Source organism: Petaurus breviceps, unplaced genomic scaffold, assembly GCF_028583685.1.
Source record: "Petaurus breviceps papuanus isolate PSGF00001 unplaced genomic scaffold, PetGlider_PUasm1.0 90730, whole genome shotgun sequence".
Taxonomy (NCBI): Eukaryota; Metazoa; Chordata; class Mammalia; order Diprotodontia; family Petauridae; genus Petaurus; species Petaurus breviceps.
The window spans coordinates 13,970,979-13,983,663 of NW_027187324.1; the positions used below are offsets into that span (position 1 = coordinate 13,970,979).

Sequence of the window (12,685 nt, forward strand, 5' to 3'; positions counted from 1 at the left end):
CTGGGATTAAGACCAAGAGTCACCTACCCAGCAAAACTGAGTATCATGTTTCAGGGGAAAATATGGTCATTCAGTGGAATACAGGACTTTCAGGCATTCTTGCTGAAAAAACCAGAGTTGAATAGAAAATTTGACATTCAGATACAAGAAGCAAGAGAAGCATGAGAAGGTAAACAGGGAAAAGAAATCATAAAGAACTTATCAAAGTTGAACTATTAACATTCCTACATGGAAAAACAATAATTGTAACTTATGAAACTTTTCTCAGTAGTTGAAGGGATTAGAAATATATATATATATATGTCTTTATATGAGGGTATGCGGGCATATGAATACATATGTGAATGTGTGTATATATGTTTACAGGTATACATAGAGGGCATGGGACCAATTTAACAGGAAGGGATGATACTTAAAGGTGAAATTGAGAGGTGAGAGGAGTATAATGAGAGGAGAAGGAGAGAGACAGATTGGGGCAAACTATCCCATACAGAAGAGGCAGGGGGAAATGGTTACAATGGAGGGGAAGAATAGGAGGGCATAAGGGAATGGGTCAACCTTATTCCTATTGAATCTGGCTTGAGGAGGGAGGGAAATACACACTAAATAGGGGATCTCACCCTCCAGGAGAATGGGGGGGAAGGGGATGAGAGGGGGGATGATGGAAGGGAGAGCAGGCTGAGGGGGAGGGAAGTTGGAAGCACCCACTTTTGAAAAGGGACAGGATCAAAGTAGAGAATAGAACGGGTGGGAGGGAAATGTAGTCAGTCTTTTACAATATATCTACTATGTTATTGTTTTGCATTAGCCACACATGTACAACCTATACTGAACTGCTTGTCTCCCCAGTGGGGGTGTGTGGCAGGGGGGGAAGGGAATGAATCTGGGATTGAAAGTTTTAAAATCAAATATTCAAATATATAACAAAAAAAAAAAAACAAAGACTATACTATCAGGGATCATTTCTATAGTATGTTACTAGAACGTTTTTCATATGAATATAGATAGCTTTGATTACTTTGTCTGAAAATGCCTATTCATATCCTCTGACCATTTATCAATTGGGGAATAGCTCTTATTTTTATAATTGACTCAGTACTCTATATTTATTTGAGAAATGAGGCCTTCATTAGGGAAGCTTACTGTAAAAAAATTTTTTTCACAGTTACAATTAATATTTTTCCCTCCATCCTACTGGCCCCCTGTTTATCCTGCTCTCTCTTTCTCCTTCCATCTTGTCTATCCTCAAAAGTATTTTGCTTCTGACTATTTCCAATCAGCCTTCCCTTTTATGACCACCCCACACTTCTCTTATCCCCCTGTTTTCCTACTTTCCTCTATGGTAAGATAGATTTCTATACCCAGTTGAGTGTGTATGTTATTCCTTGTTTAAGCCAATTCCAATAAGAGTAAGGTTCACCCACTTTCCCTCCACTTCCCCCATCTTTCCCTTCATTGTAAAAACTCTTTTGTGCCTCTTTTATGTGAGATAATTGACCTCATTCTACCTTTCATTTCCCCTTCTCCCAATGCTTTTCTCTTTCTCACCCCTTAATTTTATTTTTTTAGACATTCACCCCCATCATATTCAATTCACACCAGGGCTATCTGTCTATGTATACCTCTTCTAACTGCCCTATTAAAGAGAAAGTTTTTAGGAGTTACAAGTATCATCTTCCCATGTAGGAATGTAAACAGTTTAACTTATTAAATCCCTTAGAATTTCTCTTGCTTGTTTACCTTTTTATGTTTTGCTTGATTCTTGTATTTGAAAGTCAGATTTTTCTATTCTGCTCTCGTCTTTTCATCAGGAATGCTTGAAAGTCCCCTATTTCACTGAATATCCACTTTTTTCCCCTAAACAACTGGTCTCAGTTTTGCTGAGTAGGTGATTCTTGGTTATAATCCTAGCTCCTTTGCCCTCTGGAATATCATAGTTCAAGCCCTCTGATCCTTTAATGTAGAAGCTGCTAAATCTTGTGTTATCATGATTGCAGCTGCATGATATTTAAATTGTTTCTTTCTGGATGCTTGAATTTTTTTTTCCATGACCTGGAAGCCCTGGAATTTGGCTGTAACATTCCGGGGACTTTTCGTTTTGGGATCTCATTCAGGAGGTGATTGGTGGATTCTTTTCATTGCTATTTTACCCTCTGGTTCTAGACTATTAGATCAGTTTTCCTTGATAATTTCTTGAAAGATGATGTCTAGGTTCTTTTTTTTTTTATCATGGCTTTCAGGTAGTACAATAATTCTTAAATTCTCTCTCCTGAATTTATTTCCCAAGTAAATTGTTTTTCCAATGAGATACTTCAAATTTTCTTCAACTTTTTCATTCTTTTGATTTTGTTTGATTGTTTCTTGATGTCTGGTGGAGTCTAGCTTCCACTTGTTCAATTCTAATTTTAAGTCATTATTTTATTTATTGAGCTTGTGTACATCCTTTTCTATTTGGCCAATTCTACTTTTTAAGGAGTTCTTTTTCTTCAGTGAATTTTTGTATATCTATTTCCATTTGGTTATTCTGATTTTTTATGGAGTTTGTCACTTCAGTAGATTTTTGTACCTCTTTTACCATTTGGTCTATTCTGTTTTTAAGATGTTATATTCTTCAGTATTTTTTTGTACCTTCTGCATTAAGTTGTTTACTCTTGACTCTTCTTTCATGATATTCTTGCTTCTCTCATTTCTTTTCTCAATTTTTCCTCTATTTCTCTTATTTGATTTTTAAAATGCTTTTTGCACTCTTCCAAATATTGGGGTGGGGGAGTGGTCAGATGAATTAACATTTTTCTTTGAGGATCTGAATGTAGTGCTTTTGACTTTGTTTTCTTCTGAGTTTATTTTGATCTTCCCTAGTAACATAGTAACTTTCTATGGTCAGGATTTTTGTTGTTGTTGTTTGTTCATTTTTCTAGCCTATTTCTTGACTGTTAAATTTACATTAAAGTGGAGCTCTGCTCCCTGGGTGGAGGGGTCAGTGTCCCAAGCTCCAGGTTTTTTGTGTAAATGTTTTCACAGCTAGTTCTGGGGGTCTGTACTCTTTCAGTTCTTCCAACATGGTATGATCTAAGGAGAGGTATTTTTACTACTCTCCTGGTCTGTGCTACGCATAGTCTGTGAGCAATCACAACCACCCTTTTCTTCCTTGGAACTGTGACCGGGGTTCCCATTCCCCTGTGACCACAAGCTCTAGTGTGCTACTGCTCCTCCTCACCCTGGGACTGTGACCCAGTACTGCAACCTTGTTCCAAATGTGGAAAATACAATAGAGTCCTGCCCTCAGTGCAAGCAAAGGGACCCCTATAATCTCTTTCTGACCACTTGTCCAGCTCCCTTACCATCTGTAGACTGAGAGTCTTGGAAGTAACCACTGCTGCTGCTCATTTGGTCTCCCCCAAGGCCTGCTCCTGGTTTGTTAGACTTTATTCCACTCTCACCCCAGTGTGATAGAACTTTTCTGAAGACCCTCTAAGTTGTCTTGGGCTGTAAAATTACTTCATCCCATCTTTTTGTGGGTTCTGTAACTCTACAATTTATTATTTAGGTATTATTTAAGTTGTCTGGAGGGGAAATTTGGGAGAGCTCAGGCAAGTCTTTGCCTTTTCTCCACCATGTTGGCTCCACCCTCCAAAAACAAATATTAGAAATTGTTTTACATGTAATTGAGAAGAAATTAAATACAAATATAAAAAATAAAGAATTCAGGGAAGCAATAAGTCTTTAAACTGATACATAGTGAAGTAAGTGAAACCAGGAAAACATATATAATGATTTCTAGGATATTAATGAAAAGAAAAAAAACAAGATGTAACTGGCCATGTTGTAACTTTAATTACCAAGTTTAGTCCCATGGAAATTGAGAAAATTTTACTCCTTACCTTTACAGAGCTAGGGGACTAGGGATGTAGACTATTGTATATACTGTCAGACATAGCTGATGTGTTGATTAGGTTTTTTACTTTGCTTTTCTTCTTCCTTTTTCTTTTTAAATCTTTATTATAGGCTCACTGAATAGAAGGGAAAAGAGGGGGCTATTCAGATAAAAGAGAATCATAAATATAAATAAATGAAATAAAAAGTAAATGAAAGTAAAAATATCAATAAAAACAATTTTTAAAAAATTGAAAAAAAAAAGAATTTTCTATACATCTCCTTAATTTTTTTCTTATTTAATGGTTAGATTTACCTAGCTCTGAGGGGAATAACCTAAGGTTCCCCAGTACTATAGTCTTACTATTTCCTCCTGTAACTCAGCTACATGGCACAATGGATAGAGCAATGGTCTTGTAGTCTGGATAACCTGAGTTAATAATCTGGCTTCAGACACTTGACACTTACTAGTTGTGTGATCCTGGGCATGTCACTTAATGCCGATTGCCTCACCAAAAAAAAAAAACAAAAACTTTTTTGGATGCTATGCCATTTTGTGCATATGTCCAGTAATAATATTTTTTCATTGTCTACTCTCTAGTACCATTCAGCAAAATGTATTTTCCCTGAATCTTTTAATTAGATATACTTTTGCTTCTGCTTTTTCTGAGATAAAGATTAACCCTTGCCTTTTTTATTTTAGCTGACACAAAAGAGATTCTTCTGCAGCTCCTTATTTTTACTATGTGTATGTGTGTGTGTGTCTCTGTTTCAAATGTCTTTCTTCTAAACAACATATTGTTGGATCCTAGGTTCTAATTCATTTTGCTACTTGCTTACATTTTATGGGTTAAATTCATCCCATTTACATTCACAGTGATGACTGCTAAGGTATTTCCCTCTATCCTCTTCTATTTTTTCTTCCCTGTCCCCTCCTAAAAAATCTGTTTAGGTTTTGATCATTTCTTCCCTTAATCTATTCTCCCTCTTATTGCACCTCTTTTCTCTTATTCCCTCTTCCCTCCTACTTTCCTGTTGGGTAAAATGAATTTCTATAATCAAATGTGTGTGCATATATACTGTTCTATCTTTGAGTGGGTTCAGATCAAAGGAAGGTTCAAGAACTGCCTGTTCCTCTCCATTTTAAAAACTCTTCCTAGGGGCAGTTAGGTAGCACAATAGATAGAGCACCAGTTCTAGAGTCGGGAGGGCGTGAGTTCAAATCTGGCCTCAGACACCTGACACTTACTAGCTATGTGATTCTAGGCAAGTCACTTAATCCTGAATGCCTTGCAATCCCCCATCCCCCCCAAAAAAACCCTCTTCCTTGCCCCATTCTTCCTCTCTCTGTATCTCCTTTACTATGCACATAAATTTTATTTTTGTTTACAATTATACATGCATACATAGAGGGCAATCTCAGTGATACATTTAGTAAAGAAAAGATAAGAGTTTCACAGGAGATACTTCATAGTAAACCATATCTTTACCATTATACAACTGACTGAAAGAGATAAAGAATATAAGATTCCAGGTAAAAGTACAAACTTGGCATGGGCTCCACCTTCAACCATCTGCAATACCTGTAAAAAAATTATTCTAAACAAATTTTAAAGCTATAGAACCCACAAAGAGACAGAGAGAAACAAATCTGCCACTGAAGGCAGCCTGGCAGGCCAACAGGAAAGGCCTATCGCAGTGCACTGGGAGCCAAGTGCAGTTCCCAATTAGCTGTGGTTCCGGCACCAGGGCAGACCCCACCAGTGCCCAGACCAGTCAGAGCAGACTTCAGGAGAGTGAATCACCAGCAGCTGTGGCAGTTTCCAAACTCCTCAACCCATAAACACCAAAGAGAAAATAAAAGGTCAGTTGGGAACTTTGTTATAAGTGTGAAGGAACAGTGCAGTGGAGAGAGGTGTGGCAGTGCCAAGTGGCTGCTTCCAGAGTTCCTGGGCTGCATATCCAGGGAGACCAAGTGACTATTCAGAGGATAATCACTCTTGCTTTGACATGCCTGGATCTGGATTGTGGTCTTGAGTGGAGGTCCTGGGGTGTGTGGCCAGTGAGCCAGAGCTTGTGGAGGCTGTAGAGAGGGCATTCAACTAATAGCCCCAGCAGCTGTGAAAACCCCAGCAATTTGGGACAAAGCTCTCTCCATCCTGCAAGCAGAGCTCTACCATGGCAAAGAGGTCAAAAGTCAAGTAATTGTCAAGATGAAGAAGCACAATCAGACCATAGAATCCTTTTTGGGGGACAAAAAGGGTCAAAGCATGGAACCAGAAGGAGTCAACAAATTCAAAACTCCTGCATCAAAAGCTTCCAAAAAAAATATGAATTGGTCACAGGCCATGGAGGAACTCAAGAAGGATTTTGAAAATCAAGTCAGAGAAGTGGAGGAAAAACTGGGAAGAGAAATGGGAATGATGCAAGAAAATCATGAAAAGTGAGTCAACAGCCTGCTAAAGGAGACCCAAAAAAAATTCTAAAGAAAATAACACCTTAAAAAGTAGACTAACTCAAATGGCAAAAGAGGTCCAAAAAGCCAATAACTTAAAAAGCCAAATTTGCCAGATGCAAAAGGAATTTCAAAAACTCACTGAAGAGAATAATTCCTTCAAAATTAGATTGGAACAAATGGAAGCTAATGACTGTGAGAAATCAAGATACTATAAAACAGATGAAAAAACAGAAGGCAATGTGAAATATCTCATTGGAAAAAGCACTGACCTGGAAAATAGATCCAGGAGAGATCATTTAAAAATTATTGGACTACCTGAAAGCCATGATCAAAAAAAGAACCTAGAAATCATCCTTCAAGAAATTCTCCAAAAAATTGCCCTGATATTCTAGAACCAGAGGGCAAAATAGAAATTTAAAGAATTCACTGATCACCTCCTGAAAAAAAGATGCAAAAAGAAAACTCCTAGAAATATCATAGCCAAATTCCAGAGTTCCCAGGTCAAAGAGAAAATATTACAAGCAGCCAGGAAGGAACAATTTTATTACTGTGGAAACACAATCAGGATAACACAAGATCTAGCTGCTTCCACATTGAGGGATCAAAGGGCTTGGAATATGATAGTCCAGAGGTCAAAGGATCTAGGATTAAAACCAAGAATCCCCTACCCAGCAAAACTGAGTATAATACTTCAGGGGAAAATATGGCCATTCAATGAAATAGAGGACTTTCAGGCATTCTTTATGAAAAAACCAGAACTGAACAGAAAATTTGAAGCAAGAGAAGCATGAGAAGGTAAACAGGAAAAAAATCATAAGGAACTTATTAAAGATGAACCATTTACATTCTTATATGAAAAAACAATAATTATAACTCATGATATTTTCCTCAGTATGAGGATAGTTGAAGGGAATATATGTATATATATATATATATGCATACACATATACCCTCCTCTACATACATTTATATTGTATGTATATATATATACATATATATACATACAATATAAATGTATGTAGAGGAGGGTATATGTGTATATAAATATATATGTGAGTGTGTGCATATGTGTGTACATGTATACATAGACAGAGGACACAGGATGGCTTGGAAACAAAGGGACAATATTTTAAAAATAAAATTAAGAGGTGAGAGGGGAATATATTGGGAGAAGGAGAAAGGGAGAGATAGATTAGAGTAAATTATCTCAGATAAAAGAGGCAAGTGAACACTGTTACAATGGAGGGGAAGAGCAGGAAGGTGAAAGGGAATGGGTCAATGGGTCAACCTTACTCTCATTGAATTTGGCTTAAGGAGGGAATAATACACATTGGGTATCTTACCCTACAGGAAATCAGAGGGGAAAAGGATGGGGGAGGGGTGATAGAAGGGAGGGCAGATTGGGGGAAAGGGTAATTAGAAGCAAATACTTTTGAAAAGGGACAGGGCCAAAGTAGAAAATAGAATAAATCGGGGGCAGGATAGGATGGAGGGAAATATAGTTAGTCTTTCACAATATAACTACTATAGAAATGTTTTGCGTAACTACACATATACAACCTACGCTGAAATACTTGTCTTCCCAGTGGAGGTGGGTGAGGAGGGAAGAAGGGAAAGACTCTGGAACTCAAAGTTTCAAAAAACAAATGCTAAATAGGAAATAAGATATACAAGCACTGAGGTATAGAAATCCACCCTGCCCTACTAGAAAGTTTAAGGGGGGAAGGATATAAGAGAGAAGAGATTGGGGGAAGCGGTATTCAGTAGGCTCGCTATGCTGGGGTGGGTTGTAGGGGAGAGACAGGGAGAAAAATGTGTAATTCAAAATCTTGTGGAAATGAATGTTGACAACTAAAAATAAATGAATAAATTGAAAAAAGAAAAAAAAGAACACAAGACTCCAAAAGTTGATCTGATGGAGTAAAGTTCAGAATTAAAGGATCCTTTCCAACAAGGAGTCCCCTAGTCATTTGTTAAAATCATTCAGGATTCTAGGAAAGATATACCTTACAGAAAACTTTCAATGCCTCTGATCAAACATGAAAGTTAGTAGAAAAAGGATTTTTTATGTATAGGAAAGTGCTCCAAATGATCCTACTTAGAGACAATATACTACAGATTACCCTGGAAGAGAGTCTTTATTATTCAAAAGATTTTGGTCTTACCATCCACACAGAAAAAGCTAAACGGATAAAAGATGTCTACCTCTCCCTCCCCCCCCCCTGCCCCAGTCCTCCCCCCACCACTCCTATTTTTTTCTGTTCATTCTCCTAATCCCTCAAATTTGATTGTATTATCCTCAACTCTTCACTACCTCTCACCACCCCTGACACTCAAGTCTTTGCCAAGGTCTATCAACATCAAGTCTTTTCCCACTCCAATCCATTCTTTACACAGGTGTGACTATCTCATCCCTCTGTCCCCACCCCAAACCCATCCCACCCACACTCAATAAACTCTAGCTACAGAATCAAAATTTTAAAATCTTTATTTAGTATTTAAAGCCCTTCATAACCCACCCCCCTCCTTCTTTCTAGTCTTCTTACATCTTACTCTCTGTCAGGTACTTTTCAATCTAGTGATTGAATCCACTGCTGTTCTACAAACAAGATACTCCATATCTCTTGGCTCTGGGAATTTTCTCTGGGGGTCTCCCATGCCTGGAATTCCTTCCCTTCTCATCTCCACCTACTCGTTTCCCTGTCTTCCTTTAAGTCTCAAGTAAAATCCTTCTACAGGAAGCTTTTCTCCACCTCTCTTAATTCTAGTACCTTCCCTTTTAAAATTATTTCCTATTTATCCAATATACATCTTGTTTTATGTATTTGTTTGCTGGTCAGTCTTCCTCCTTAGATTGTGAGCTCCTGAAAGGCAGAGACTATCTTTTGCCCCTTTTTGTATCCTGAGGGCTTAGCACAATGCCTGACATTTAGTAGGAGCTCAATAAATATTTATTGACTGATTCCTTATAACATGACATGCATTATCTATAGAGCCTGCATGTGTATCTAAAACAGTGTTAGGCCCAGAACTAAAGAGAAGAATAAGATGGATTGCCTTCAGGACTTGAAACAACTCCCCAAAACAAAAGCCCATCTTTTTAATACCAATATTCTACAGGTATTGTTATGACTGTACTGGACTGAATAAGTATCTGAGTAGTCACGTAAGTAAGGCATATCAATTTATTAGGGCTTCGAATAAAATAGTGCTGAACTTTCAATGTGTTTTAGCTATATTCCTTATTCCTCAGACACATTAACCTCATCCTAATGATAACAGCAGTTCACATATATATTTTGCTTTGGAGTTTACAAAGTACTTTCCTCATAATAATACTATCAAAGTAGGTGTAATGGGAATGTAAATTTTTAAGATATTCCCTGCCCGTAGGCTAAAGTGCACCTGGAGCCTGGGGTGGGAGGCTTGTTTTTCAGTAGATACTTCTTGATTGGCCAGTGAGTCAATAAGGTTGTTACATTCTCTGAGCCAGGAGAAGGCTATATAAGCCCTGATGTGCAGCTTTGTTTTGGGGCTCACTTTGAGAAGTGTTCTGTGATTTCATGTGGATTCTGGGAAGCCGTAGTCCAGAGCCCCCCGGCTTTGAAAAACCCAGATGTTGATTTGGTATGGATGTAATGGTTGGACAGTTTGGAAAGCTGTCTACTTGATCTGTTTCTGTCTTGATAATTCTGCCTGTGTACTTTGAAGTTCAGGGTGCTGACCTTTTTCCCTGAACGAGGTAAACGATATATGTTTGACTAATTAAAGTAAGCTTGTTAACCCATTTTGAGTTGCTTTCCTTTATCAAAGCAGATCCAAGAACCTGTATTGGCAGCAAATCCTGAGGACACTTGGGGTGCTTGCTGCTACAGTAGGTAATCGGGGTGGCCAGGCAGCACAGTGAGTAAGAGCAACAGCCTCAGTGTCTGGATGACCTGGGGGATCAAATCCAGGCTCAGACACTTAGCACCCACCCAGAAACACCTGGCCCTGTAACCTTGAGCAAGTTACTTAACCCTAATTAGTGTGCCAGTGGGGACAAAGGAAGTTATTTCACAAAATCAAAGACAGTTGTTAGATCTTTCAACAGTGAACACTGAAAGGAGAAGGAGAAAATAAGGAGGCAGGAAAAAAATTTCAAAGACTTCCAAGAAGACTCCAGGAAAAACTGGGTTAAATTCATCTACGTAGGAAACAGTTGCAACTGCAGATAGAAGTATTTTCGTTGGACATGTTTACAGATGTACCTCTGCTTCACATTATTTATTAATATTTTATTTTTAGCATGACCAGAATTATTACAAAGAAGCTTAATTTCTAGAGAATTCTTTAATCAAAATATCATTTTATATATATATATATATACACATATAAACCTGCACTACACATATAATGTGCTTCAAGTACAGCTACACACCTTAACAAATCCAATTACTGAAATCAGGGTAACTTAGGGAAGAAGGATATTATTAGTATATATCATATAATATTGAGATATTACAGTTCTGTTACATTATAGGATAACAAGTTTTCTGTGGAATCTTGGCTTATTAACCCAAAGAAAAAATTAGAATTAACCTGTTGGGGGCCAGGAAGTAATGGTATATGGGCTAGTGCCTGCTTGCTTGATGTATGACCTTAAAAGGTAATGAATAGAGCTGTAGAAGATGATTGGCTATGTGTACCTATAAATTGCTCCGATATGGAAGTCAGGTCTCTTTGTCGCGATGTAGCTGAGCCTGAATAAACAACTCCTGCAAACCTCGGGTGCTCTGTCTGGTAATTCCTCCTAGGAGGCCGGTGACGACCGAAGACTTACTATGGGTAAGTGAGAGGACGGGATATCAATAGCCCCCCACAACTGGTGCCCAAAGAGGGGCGTGGGTAGGGTCCGAGAAGACCGTCTGGGCTGTAACTTAGCTCTCCAGACAGCCTCATTGGTAAAGAGTACCTTTGAGAAGATGGGAGGGGCAGGAGGTGTCCCTGCAATTTTGCCCGAGGAGAAAGGAGTTATTGCCGCGCAGCTTTACAAAGTGTGCCCGAAGGGTGGCGTAAAGATACCAATAAGAACGTGCCGCCAGTTTGTAGAAAAAATATGGACCATCTGCCCCTGGATACAACATGCGGGGGTGCAGCCAGGCCGATGGGCCGTGGTGGGACAACAAATGGCTTCATATGAGGGAACAAACCCGGGGTCATTAACCCCAACCAATTTCACCGTTTATCCTTAGCAGGCTCCTCTAGTGAGGAGTCGGAGGAGGAATCGACTAGCCGACCTCCTCAATATCTGTGGGAGGAGTTGAGAGAAGCGGAGAGGGGGTTAGAAAGCGGGGAAGATGGCGACAGTGAAGGAGCTGGCTCCGCGCGCTGTTCTCTGAGAACAAGAACCCGCAAGAGAGGAGACAGTGGCGCAGCAAAAAATAAAAAAGAGAAAGTCCCTACAGGGGAGGCGGCCGCCTGGGCTGCCGAGTGGGGGGAGGGAAGCCGTCCTCCTCCCTTCAACCCTGCCGGAGGCCCGATTACTTTTAAGAAGCAGATAGATAACACCTTAAGTCCCACACCTATGGGAGTGGTTACTAAAAGCCTCAAACATGCACTTGAGAGGGGAGAAGAGGTAGAATGGGAAGAGTGGGATATGTTTCCCATTATTACTGACCCACTGTCCGGACAACGACAATACGCTCCCGTTCCCTATAAGATGTTAAAAGAGCTTAAGGAAGCAGTCACCAAATATGGCCCTTCTGCCCCATATGTGCAGAGATTATTGCTTAACCTGCTGGCTATTGCCCCCTGGACCCCAGCAGACTTTGATGAAGTTGCCGCAGCCTGCCTTGAGCCTGCCTTACACCTGGCTTTTAAAGCTCAAACCCGGAGAGAGGCTAAGAGACTAGTAAAAGCCCGAGGATATAACCCTCCGGAGGATGCCGTAGATCTTATCTGCGGGGCCGGGATATACTCAGAGCCCCGCATACAAGCTAATTACGGCCAAAATGAGACAGAGGCAGTGAAAGAAGCCCACATGGCAGCATGGCAAAAGGTGGGAGCCAAGCAGGGAAGTAGGGGCAGGGCTAAACTAGTAGGACTTAGACAGAAAGCTGAACAGTCCCCCCTTTCCTTTGTCAATGGAGTCCAGGAGACCGTAGCCCGGGTAATGGGGACTGGCCCCGGCACGGACCTCCTAATAAAACAATTGATAAGAGAAGGTCTTCGGCGGAAGGGCGCCGCTGCCCTGGCTACCTTACCCCCCGAGGCCCCCCTGGAGGAAATCATAGATAAGTTAATGGATCTCCCTAAGGAAGATTCCATTCAGGCCCTTGTGACCGCTATGGAACAGAGAGAGGAAAATTTAGT

The 12,685-nt window shown here is 39.8% G+C and overlaps 1 non-coding gene across 1 annotated transcript; it reads left to right on the forward strand.

The window, feature by feature from the left end:
* Positions 1-940: 940 nt before the first annotated feature.
* On the forward strand, positions 941-1,033 carry LOC138145193 (small nucleolar RNA U3). Its single transcript, XR_011164138.1, has one exon. It is a non-coding gene; the product is annotated as a small nucleolar RNA U3 (small nucleolar RNA).
* Positions 1,034-12,685: the final 11,652 nt, after the last annotated feature.